The sequence below is a fragment of the Miscanthus floridulus genome, chromosome 2, assembly GCF_019320115.1.
Source record: "Miscanthus floridulus cultivar M001 chromosome 2, ASM1932011v1, whole genome shotgun sequence".
Lineage (NCBI taxonomy): Eukaryota > Viridiplantae > Streptophyta > Magnoliopsida > Poales > Poaceae > Miscanthus > Miscanthus floridulus.
This window is the reverse complement of record NC_089581.1, coordinates 114,747,239-114,760,172: the sequence shown is the minus strand read 5'-3', so window position 1 is coordinate 114,760,172 and position 12,934 is coordinate 114,747,239.

Sequence of the window (12,934 nt, the reverse complement as noted above, 5' to 3'; positions counted from 1 at the left end):
TCAGATACCAGCAGACCAGCCATGATTGGATAACATAGGACACTATATCGACTAATTATGGATGTCCCAGTAGAACACTTGAATCTCTTTAAAACAAATCCGCCATTGGATTTGAATTCCTTATCCCTTGTTGTGAAGGGAACCCTTGTTGTTTGAATCTTCCCTTGCAATACTCCCCTATTCGGTGGTCTATGACCCCACCGCCTTCATGGCGTGTAAGTTGGTGATAGTTGTTGGGTTAATAGCTTATGGTGCCACGACGAAACCGAGGGCTCCCTGTGGAACAGCCACCACATGGTGATGCTGCTCGGCACACGCTGGTATCGAGGTTGTTGACCAAGTACCTTTACCAAGTTGCACTGCCATACCGCTTTTGCTACAAAATATTCTCCTTGAAAATATTTAGGTGTTCAAACGGGAAATCCACAATGGGTTGATGTAGAAGTGTTTTCTCAGAGTAATAAAAAAGGAGGAAGTGTGTATGTCATGCTCTCAGTTCACACAGAGGTTGGTACACATGGTGGACAAGGAAAGGAAAGAAGAGTAGTATGGAAAGTTAGTAGTGGATAGTCGGGAGTAATTGTAAAAGCCTGAGTGGACGTCATGTCCCAAACCCTGTGTTTAATTGACTGTGCTACGCATGCTAGGTTATTTTTGCTATGTGCCCTACGGACGCCGTCTATGTTGGGCCCTTTAGCACCCTGTTCTTGCATGACCGTGGCATCGTGCCACACTCGCCGTCCTTGTGCACTGTGCGCTTTTCCTTTTTTCTAGCATCCGGTCTGCTCTCGACTCTCACGCCTCATCCCTCATACCAGACCCCCTTCCCTCTCCTTTCTTTCTTCTTTTGGTGACATGACTGCCCACACGCCTCCCTCATCGAGCACACCCTCTTATCTCCTCTTCTTTATTTCCCATGCGCTCGCTTGTGTAGGGAGCACACCACGGCCGTGTTTATCCCCATAGCATGAACCGTCTATGTATCCCATCCCCATCGCATCCGCTTCTGGTGTGTTGCAACCCACCTCCGTTCACCTCTATAAAAATACCCTTGGTCCTTGCTCTTCTTCTTCATCCCCATTCCCCTAGCATTCAGAGTAGAGCTATGAAATCCAATCGCCATTGTGGAGCTAAGTTCATCAGTCTGAGGTGATGGTGTAAATTGAGAAGAAGAAAGGATTTGGTTCGTTGAAGAAGTTCAAGTTCCCTTGGGTAGTTTGGCCTTAGGATTCATGATGTTTGACTTTTCAGTCGACTGTTTCTAGATCTATTGGACCTACACCAACTTTTGGTACTATCTCAACTTTTGAATTAAGTTTTGATTGTATGAGGTTGCTCTTAAACATGTATTCCTAATCTCTATGTGGTTAGCATTTGAAGTCGTGTAATCTTTCATATAATCCCTGATCTACGTAATGTAATCGTGTTTCCCCTCTTCTGATTCTTGCTTAGAATCTCAGGATGAGATTCTTTTTAAGGAGGGTTGGTTGTAACACCTCTAGTGTTACGATCTTGTTTAACACCGTGATTTAGGCCTAAGTAAAATTTTTGAAATGAGTTTCTTAGAATTTTTTATTTAAAATGTACTTGATGCGATAAGCGAATCCCGTGTGACTAGGTTTTGTGGACTCAAATAAAAGCCCAAGTTAAGTTACTCAGTGCGTAAAGATATTTAGGAATACCGAACGACGATGCTAGCGAACGGTTTGTTCTGTTAGATTAAGCATGAAAAGCAACTTTTATAAATAAAATAAAATCCATTAATAAATAGAACGATATATATATATATATATATATATATATATATATATATATATATACATATACTCATGGGTTTATTTTGATAAGCATGGACTGACAAGAGAGAGAGCGCAACAGCTTCGTTTATTTTTCCTGATGTACAGAGTACTCATTGCATGGCAATTATTCACCATCTCGTTCTCGTCATGGCTCTGCATTTCTCTGCATTGCAAAGCCTCCCATCCAACCGCATCTGAACTGATCCACTGCGACAGGCGTCTGAAATAGGTGCACGTGGTTCTGCCTCTGCCCTCGCCATGTCTTTTCATGTTCTGTGCGCGTATAGGCGCGTAGCTAACGGCCATGCTACACCTTACCGCTCTGCCTCCATTGTCCCATTAAGCTAATGACTTTGTCGTGCTGCCCTCACTGGCACTGCCCTACGCATGCCTTGGTCGGCCACCCACGTGCGCTTGCTTCCTTGTCGGCCCCGCTCTCGTCCTTCCGACCTTGGCCGCACTCGTTGCTGCTACTACCCTCGTGCACCTTAAGCCGAAAGCAGAGCTGCCACTGCCATTTCGCATTGTCCCCATGCGAGCACCGGCACCCCTCCTCGCTTCTCCTCTCACGCTACCGGCACCGGCTCCTCCCTACATAGGCAATCTGCTGGGTGCAAATTGGACGACTCATATAAATAGCGCTTGTGGATCTCGAGTTGAATAGAGGTAAACGCAGGGTCCTTTTTGCTAAACCGCCTAGTCGGTTTGGGCTCGTCCGTGTTGCGTCGGCTTGCCCTGCTGTGCCTGGGCCATTCGCCGCGCGCTGGGCCGGCCTACCGCCGCGCCTAGGCCGCGCTTGCACCGTGCATGGGCCTACTGGCTAGGTAGCAATCACCGCGCCTTTGGGCCATGGCCTGGGTCATCCGCCGTGCGTCCGTCCGTGCTGGGCTGCTGGGCCAGTTAGTTGCCGCCGGCCCCTTTTTCATTTTGAGGTATTTTCTAATTGAATGTTGAAGCAAACTTGTAATATCAATATAAAATTGTGTTGGTTTCCAAAAATGGTGAAACTAAGTTTATTAAGTTTCTAAAATCATGATCTACCTATTAGTATATTTTGTTCACATAGTCTGATAATAGTCTTGGAAGCTATATAATTAATTTAAGATACTTAATATTGTAAAAATATAAACTTGTAGGAATTGTTGTGATAAATTGGTAATATTGTTGAATCTGAAATTTGTATAGTAGGCTCCTAGCAATATTAGGTGCTCAAAGTAATTTTTGTAGCTCCAAAATAATTAGTTTGCTAAATAGATAATGATGCCCTATTCCTAATAAAGATTAAATTGATAGAATAGGATAAAGAAACAACTTGGGTTTGTATAACTAAAATAATTATTGGGAAGTAACGCCTTATTCGACAACATGGATACGTAGACTAGCGTTAGAGTTATCTCGTTAGCTTGTGAGGCATGATCAGATTTCTAAGCGTTTTGGCTGTTGTTGGTTATTTATATCTATGTATTTGCATCAATGCATATCATATAGGTACGATGATGGATCAACGGATCAATTGAAGGATGATTGGGAATCCAAAGATGATGTAATGGTATTCTCTCCAGGAGATGATGCAATGGGCTTTCTATCCAGTTGATGGTGGATGATCTGAAGATGCAGATACTAACTTTTAATATATATCTTACCCAGGCAAGCCCCAGTGCATAACCCCTACTTTTCCGCAGTTTAAATTATATTTGTGCATTAAGTTTTAAGGAGTTGAATGAAACCCACTTGCATATATATATATATATATTTATCCTATGAGTCTTACTAGTATTACAGGATCGTGTTGAATGCTATGCTACAGGACTCCGGTAGAAGTCAAGTGATTGGCTGTCACTCACAAGAGATAGGAAATATATTACTATATTATTATCACTTGGAAAATATAAATGGTGGAAAGGAAAAATGGTGATCGGGCAGAGATATGGTTTTGGTATTGGTGGGAATAAGAGGTTGTGTCACCATGGATGCGGGGCATGGCTTGGTTACACTGCTTTCCCTGTCTATGTCGGTTAAGGACCGGCCGTTGCATAAGGCTCTAGGCAAGTCACAGACTTATTATACCGAGCACATACTTGGGTATGGGCACTTAGAAGACTTGTTGCTCTCTTATCGTGAATCTGGCTCTTTTTGAACTGACTGTCTTGGTGGTTTTTGGGTTAGGAGGTCCTTACACCGCACTGAGTCCGGGACTAAGGTGCGGCGCCTTGGAGTCCCAGTTTGGATGGGGACCTAGACACCCTGGATAGGAGGGTGATGGGTTGGTCCAGCTTGTGCCTGGGGTATAAGCGGGGCGTGTGTTTTTAGGGTACCCAGCTGGGGGCATTGATCCGCGAATCACCGGCGTTCTGATATGGCTTGTCTGTGGTCTTGCATCATAGTAAGAACTGAAAGATAAAAGATGGAAGATAGAAAAAAGGAAATCTAATTGCTTACCACCAACTTGAAAGTAGCACAGGTGCTTACATAGAATGGTTAGTTAATGAACCAATGCGGCTGTTAATAAAAATCGAATATAAGGACGCACGCTTAGTAATGCTTCCTACAGATGCAATAAACCCATAAGCCAGATAGCCTTGTATAATCATTGGAGTATTTTCTTTCTCCTATCGGGTAAGTCTTACTAAGTACAATTGAGTACTCAAGGTTTTATTTCCCCCTGTTGCAGGTGACAGGTGGATGCTAGAGTTGACCTTTGTGTGTGGATTCCTCCTGGTTGGCTCATAGAGGATTTCCTTTATGTTGCGATCATAGTTTTTATTTATAAGTCTTACCAAATGTTTTTATAAATGAAAATTTATAATCAGTTGTCATAGTTTATTTATCAATGCTTTATCATGCCATGAATAGCTATTTATTTCCGCTGTAATTCTGATCACATGTTTATATTCTGTTGTTAACTTAAATTGTTCATAACTCTGATAATATGATTACATTCCGTTGTTATAACAATAAATATTATAATCTGATATTGTATTAAAAGTGATGTAAGAAATGGTTTAAGAATGATGTAAGCTTTATTCTCTCATTTATGATCCTGATGGAAAAATGTGGATTTTTGGGTTCTCCCTCAAGATGTGCCCGACAGAACCATGTAATTTAGTGTTCTCCTTTGAGTGCTTAGTGTCTAATGAAAGACGAGTGCTCCTAGGAGGCATTAGATTAGGCGGTTCTGCCACAGTGGTACCGGCGCAACGCTTGCTGGTACTTGGCCAAGCGGAGGAGGGCGACGTTGCGTGCTTCATCTAGCTGGTCTCCTTCATGTGATCTTCCCTATTGAAGCCCCTGGACAAGAACCACTTTAAGAGGCCACAATCCTTGTATAGGTGCTCGACAGGGAAAGCATGGTTCAGGCATGGCCCTTCGAGCAGCCTCTCGAAGTGGTTCGTGGTACCCTTGGTGGGTTTCTAGTCTCCCTTATGGTCGCCCGTGGCCATGAGCGAGCCCTCGTGCCGCTGTTTGTTCTTCTTCTTGTTAGAACGGTTGGAGGCGCCTTCGCTGGTGTCCTCGTCCCGCTTTGCCTTGCCCTTGAGGATGCGTCGGCCAAAGGCCTAAGGTCCCAGCAAGCCAGGGCTCAGGCTTCGGTCCTTGCCGCTGTCATAGCATTCACCATGACTTGGGTGGTAGCCGCAGCTAGCCCCCTCCCTCACATTGCCATAGGTACACCTGCGGGCGTTGAGGATGTCATGTGTGTCGTGATGGAGGCCGAGACGCTCATGCACCAGAACCACGGTGCGTGACCTGCCGCCTTGCTACGCCTAGTGGATCGACACGTCCTCATCGGGTTGTTCTGCAGGCGCATTACGCCTGTGGACGTCGAGGGTGTCGTGGGCGTCATGGTGGGGGCCAAGACAATCATGCACTAGAACCGTGGTGTGCGGCCTACATGGGAGCACTATTGGGGCGCTCCAGACGAGGTATTATAGAGAGAGCGGCTCTCCTCTAGCAAGCCACATCATGATGTTGGTGAATGAAAAAGTGAGGTGGCACAAGTCCTCTCAGGATGGTTGTGGTCCTAGGAAGGCGCCGAGCTAGCGCTCTAGCCTCCCATAGTCGAAGTTGAGGAGCTAGTTGCTTCCGATGGCATAGGCCTCGAGTGCTTGCAGCTACAGCTCCTCCAGCGCCTCGATGATTGCGCCGAGGCCGGTGGAGTGGAGAGGTTGGATGGGGGCGGGAGCCTGCACCAACTCTCCTTCCGTCGTGGCGATGAAGTCCAAGTCTCCAAAAGCATGTGTGCGCCCGAGTGAAAGGTCCTTGTGTGGTTTTGGTAATTGAGTGACAACCTAGGTGGACTAATTGTGTTTATGTGAGATACACAGGTGATTAGTCCACAGGTATATATGTGTGAGCAACATATGCCATGAAGGTGAAAATGGCTTAGAGATGTTGCAAAGCTCACACATGTGATGATGAAGGAGCTCATTGCACATGAGACATGGCATTAAGTCATGTGATCAAGGTGGAGAAGATCAAGACGAGACTTGGCTTGATGGACCGGTTGTAAGCGTGAAGGGCAAGTCGGAGGCTTTGGAGCGATGGACCGCATGGCGGTGAAGCTTGAGCAAGACTAGGCGCCGATGGATGAAGGCAACGGTGAAAAGCAAGTGAAGTCAAGATCGATGAACCAATATGATCACGTGATGATATGAAGTGGATCATATCATTATTGATCGTATTGGTGCATGTGTTGCATCGACATTGGAGGAGATGGAATGGAATGCGCAAGGCAAAGGTATAACCTAGGGCATTTCATTTCACCCATCATAGGTGTGTAGAGAAGTTTATGACCAGGTTTAGGATAAATAGCTGTACTATCAAGAGGGGCAAACTTGTTTGCATATCGGTCATCTAGTGCCACTCGAGTGATCTAACTTTGCATCATCGCTAGGATTGAGTGGCGTGGCAAGTTGAGTGGCTAAATCCCTTGAAAATGTTTGTGAAAATATGCTAATACATGTGCACAAGGTGATACATTTGGTGGTTAGCACATTTGAGCAAGGGTGAAGAAGTTAGAAGTGAAAAGGAGTTAGTCGCGCTAGTCATAGAGTGACCGGACACGTCTGGTATGGTGACCAGACGCGTCTGGTATTAACGATGAACTCAGCGACTGGACGCGTCCGGTCGACACATTGGACATGTCCGGTGTGAATCAGCAAAATCAGTGTTCGGTGAGGCAGTTGATCGGACGCTGGCCGTGTCCGGTCCGGAGTGACCAGACGCGTCCGGTCGTCCATGGATGCTTACTATACTCGACCGGACGCTGAGGCTCAACGTCTGGTCAGTTTCTAACTGTTGCGTTCGATCAGCCCTGGTGGCTTACTGGACTCAATTAGACGCAGCGGCTCTGCATCTGGTCGTTTTGAATAGTGCGTCCGGTCGGACATATCAGAAAGCCATTGGTGGCAACGGTGGGACATGTGGCGGTCAGGTACCTACTGGACGCGTCCGGTATGGTGACCGGACACGTTCGGTATTCACGACCAGTGCGTCTGGAGCTACGTCCGGTCAGTAGGACCGGAGCGTCCGGTCGTCCCGACTTTTGCCCAGTGAAGGGGTAACGGCTCTATTTGTTCGTGGGGTTATAAATAGAAGCCATGGTCGGCCTTGGGCCGATAGCTAAGCACACTAGAGCCTTGGTGGCTTGTGTGGTAGTGCTTGGGAGCCCTCCATCTCACATATACTTGATAGTGATCATCCGATTATGTGAGTGAGCGATTCTAGTGTGATTGCATCGTGAGGTTGCATCGAGGGGCACTAGGTGATCGAGTTATAAGCTGGTGGTGCTTGTTACTCTTGGAGGTTGCCACCTCCTAGACGGCTTGGTGGTGGTCTCCATCAAAGCCCGCAAGAAGCTTGTGCGGCGCTCCAGAGAAGTGCTTTGTGAGGGGCATTGTGCTCGCCCCGCGGGAGCCACGAAGAGCAACTTTAGTAAAGCGTGTCATTGAGCTACCCTCACTCTTAGGGTAGGTTCTTGTGGTGCCCGATGTGCGGGCTTGGCGGGTGATGCCAATTAGCCGCCGAACCACCAAGTGAGCGGTCGACACAATGGGGACTAGCGTGTTGGCAAGCATGTGAACCTCGAGAGAAAAATCACCGTGTCAACCTTGTTCTTCCCATTGGTTTGCATCCTCGTTACACAAGCTTGTAATTACTTTCATATACATTGTGCTTGTGTAGTTGCTCTTGTAACTAGTTAGCTTGTGTAGCTTACTAGTTACCTTCTTGCTTGTGTAGCATAGAAGTAGCTCCCTTGCATAGCTAATTAGGTTTGTGTAACCTTGTTAGTCACTTTGCTTAGTTTGTGTAGCTAAGTATTTGCGCTCTCTAATTTGGCATTGGTTGCCTTGTTATAGAGCATTGCTAGTGAGCATTAGGTGGCTTTGTGCTTTTGCTTACTAGCATGTGTAGGAGCTCTCTTGTTGCTTAAAGTACTAGTGGCATAGGTTTGTGTGACCTTGCTCCTAGAATTGGTTAGGTGAGCTCTAGCTAGCCCGACACCTTTGTTGCTTAATTAGTATCTTTGGAAGGTGCTAGAGAACATAGATAGAGGGGTGTAGTTTTGGATAGACCAATCGTTTTAATTCCACACTTGTTTCGGTTAGCCGACGCGATTAATTTTAGGAAAGACTATTCAACCCCCCTCTAGTCCGCCATCTCAACCTTACACCGGGACCTAGCTGACGTTGTGATTAGCCATCCGAGGCCTGGTGTGGATGTTAAGACGCGCAAAAGGCCCCTATTGAAAGGTCCTAGTATGGCTAGAGGGGGGGGGGTGAATAGCCTCTTTAAAAATCTACAAAACAACTAGAGCAATTTGATTAGTATGACAAAAGGCAAAAGGCAAACTTGCTCTAGCTCTACAAGGGTTGCAAGCCACCTACCCAACAATTCTAGTTGCAATGATTACTAGACACACAACTTTGCTATGATACTACTCACTAAGAGCTCTCAATCTTGCTACACTAAAGAGCTCCACTAGATGAACTTAAATAACAAATCAAGCTCTCAATTCTAGTTACACTAAAGAGCTTGCCACAACTAGTTTGCAAGAATATAAAAGAGTGAGTAAGATGATTATACCGACGTGTCGAGGGATGAACCAATCATAAGATGAAGATTAAGCCAATCACCAGGAGAATGCAAATGACAAGAGACAACCGTTTTTTCTCCCGAGGTTCACGTGCTTGCCAACACGCTAGTCCTCGTTGTGTCGACCAACACTTGGTGGTTCAGCGGCTAAGAGGTGTTTCACAAACCTCATCCACATGATTGGACACCGCAAGAACCTACCCATAAGTGAGGTAACTCAATGACACGAGCAATTTACTAGAGTTACCTTTCGGCACTCCGCCGGGGAAGGTACAACTCCCCTCACAATCACCGGAGGCGGCCACGAACAATCACCAACTCATGCCGATCCTCCACCGCTGCATCGAGCCATCTAGGTGGTGGCAACCACCAAGAGTAACAAGCAAAATCCATAGCGCAACACGAATACCAAGTGCCTCTAGATGCAATCACTCAAGCAATACACTTGGATTCTCTCCCAATCTCACAAAGATGATGGATCAATGATGGAGATGAGTGGGAGGGCTTTGGCTAAGCTCACAAGGTTGCTATGTCAATGAAAATGTGCAAGAGAGTGAGCTTGAGCCGGCCATGGGGCTTAAATAGAAGCCCCTAGGAAATAGTGCCGTTGGCTCAAATATTTGGCTGACTGCGCATTGACCGGACGCTCCGGTCACAATGCACCGGACGCAGCACCGAACGCTCTAGCCGTGAATGCCGGATGCATCCGGTCAGCCTACCGGACGTGTCCGGTAGCTCCTAGACTGCCATGTGTCTAGTTCAAACCAACCGAGCCATTGCGGCCCATTCTGCCGATGACCGGACGCACAAACATGAATGACCGGATGCTCAGCCGCTGCGTTCGGTCGAGTCTAGTAAGCCTCTAGGGCCGATCGGACGCGTCAGTTAAAAACTGACCGGACGCTGAGCCTCAGCGTCCGGTCGAGTCCAGTAAGCACCCACGGACGACCGGACGCGTCCGGTCACACCGGACTGGACGCTACCAGTGTTTGATCAACCGATCTGCCGAGCACTACGTTTACTGAATCACACCAGACGTGTCCGGTGTGGCGACCGGACGCGTTCGGTCACTGAGTTCGTCGCCAAATACCGGATGTGTCCGGTCACCATACCGGACGTGTCCGGTCACTTTGTAACCAGTGCGACTAACTCCTTTTCGACTCTATCTCCTTCACCCTTGCTCAAATGTGCCAACCACCAAGTGTATCACCTTGTGCACATGTATTAGCATATTTTCACAAACATTTTCAAGGGTGTTAGTACTCCACTAGATCCTAAATGCATATGCAATGAATTAGAGCATCTAGTGGCACTTTGATAACCGCATTTCGATACGAGTTTCACTCCTCTTAATAGTACGGCTATCTATCCTAAATGTGATCACACTCGCTAAGTGTCTTCATCACCGAAACAAAATGGCTCCTACAATTTTTACCTTTGCCTTGAGCCTTTTGTTTTTCTCTTTCTTTTCCAAGTTGAAGCATTTGACCATCACCATGCCATCACCATTGTCATGATCTTCGCCATTGCTTCATCACTTGGAGTGGTGCTACCTATCTCATAATCACTTTGATAAACTAGGTTAGCACTTAGGGTTTCATCAATTAACCAAAACCAAACTAGAGCTTTCACCTACCTAGCGCGCTAACTGTCGGTGTTTCGAGTAAACACCAAGTAAATTTCTAATATTGCGTGTCTGGCTCAGATGGTGTGCTAAGAGGACACAAGGTTTATACTGGTTTGGGCCCAATATCCCTACGTCTAGTTCATTGCTGTTGCTCATGTTACTAGGACTGAAAAGTTCGTAGTAGGGGTTACAAATGGGCGAGAGAGGGATAGGTCCCAAGTCTATGATGGAAAGAACGAATAGGTGCCAAGAGCTCGGTCGTTGCTCGGCTATGTGTTCGAGGTTCGATGCTAGTGGTTTTGATGTGATCTGATCTGATGCGGTGTGATGTCCCTTAGTGGGGTGCCCTGCTTTCTCTTTTATAGGCCAAGGGAAAGCACAGGTTACAGCGGGAGAAAAGAGGAGAACGAGAGAGAGATAGTCCTTCAGGGTCGCCGGGCCTTTCTTTTCCTTTACACGGGTCCTGCTGACACGGCAAGTGGCGACAGAGACAGCTCCACGCCGGGCGCCTGTCCGCCGATGATGCCATGCCCTAGCGTTGTCAGTGGGTCATGATGTCCCACTCCGCCCCAGCGGGCGGCGTGATGAACCATCGTGCTGATCAGCGGCCGTACAGGGAGTAGGCAGAATAGTGACCACGCATCCGGCACTGTGGGTGATTTGAGTTCCGTGGAATGACATGTCATGGGGATGGATTGTGTTGAGACGTGACCGCTTCCTGCATGATACCAAAAGTTTGACCTTAGGTTGTACTTTCTGGCCCGTAGTGGTTGGCGGTGGCGTGAGCTTCCGTTAGGAGCTGTGCCCGAGGGGTCGAGCGAGGCGGAGCCAGTCCTCAGACGTCAGGCGAGGCAGAGCCCGTGGCCTCGGTGTCGGGCGAGGCAGATCGCACGACCTTGGAGTCAGGCGAGGCAGAGCCCGCCCTTAGAGGTCGGGCGAGGTGGAGCCCGTCCCTAGAGGTCGGGCGAGGCGGATCGCACGACCTTAGGGTTGGGCGAGGCGGAGCCCGCCCTTAGAGGTCGGGCGAGACGGAGCCCAGGCCTCAGTGTCGATCGAGGTGGAGCCCGCCCTCAGACGTCGGGCAAGGCGGAGCCCGTGGCCTCGGTATCGGGCGAGGCGGAGCCCGTCCCTAGAGGCCGGGCGAGGCGGATCGCACGACCTTGGGGTTGGGCGAGGCGGAGCCCGACCTCCCTGCCCTTAGAAATTGGGCGAGGTGGAGCCCGCCCTTAGAGGTCGGGAAAGGCGGAGCCCACGGGCTCGGTGTCGGGCGAGGCGGATCGCACGACATTGGGGTCGGGCGAGGCGGAGCCCGCGGCCAGAGGTCGGGCGAGGCGGAGCCCGTGACCTCAATGTCGGTTGGAGCTGTAGTCGCATCTTTGACTGCCTGGATGGATTAACGTATAACGGCCATTAGCCCCTCCTCTTCTGGTACCCTAGTATTGGTCCCCGACACTAATAATTTTGGCTTCACCATTTCTTTTGGCAATTGAATCTCTTTTCTCATAGAATTATTTTTTGCATGCCACAGGGAAATCAAGAGTAGAAGGAACTCTACTACAAATACCCATAGACGGTCGAAATAAGGAGAAACTCAACTACCTTTAATCACGCTAGGACCTTTTTGAGTCAGTTGATGATTTCACTCAATCCTGTAATGTGTGCACATGGACTTGGTCGTACTTTTTCTTTTTCATAAAGAATTTGCTCGTGTTAGTTTTAAGTTGGAAGGCAGCTCATGCCGTTGTCTGGGCTGATCCACTCTTAGAGTTTGTAAACATTTTCGTGGTTCACTAGTTCACGGATCATTATCCCACTAAACCAAATTGGCAATAATAAATGAGCTTAAGAATATTTATGGCTCTGCCAATCAAAAAACAAAGTAAATCCCTTCTATTCAAATTGTAAGTGACTTTAGTTTTTCTAAAGTCAAACTTATCTAATCTCCGCCAAATTTATGGAAAATATGTTAACATTCTACCTCCGTCCTAAAATAAATTAGTCCTTAGAATAATCTAAAGTCAAACTATCATACGTTTGTCAAACTTTATAGGAAAGAGTAATATCAGCTGTAACACCAAATAAGTATATTATAAAAATATTTTTCATGAGGTGTCTAGCTATATTAATTTGGTGTTATAAATATTGGTACTCTTTTCTAGAAATTTAATTAAACTTAAGATAGTTTTACTTAGAATAACCCTAGAAGTTGATTTATTTTGGGACGAAAAGATTATACAACATCACGCTATGCGCTAGGGCAAGTAACACTAACTCATGCCTAAGAGACTTATAAGACGGCAAGAGCATGCTTTGGGACCCACAAAGAATCAAAACCAAGAGAGGCTCAAACAAACCCTTATTTAAACACTACAGCCATAAGAGGTGTTAGAGGAGCTCTACCAAATAGGATTTTATT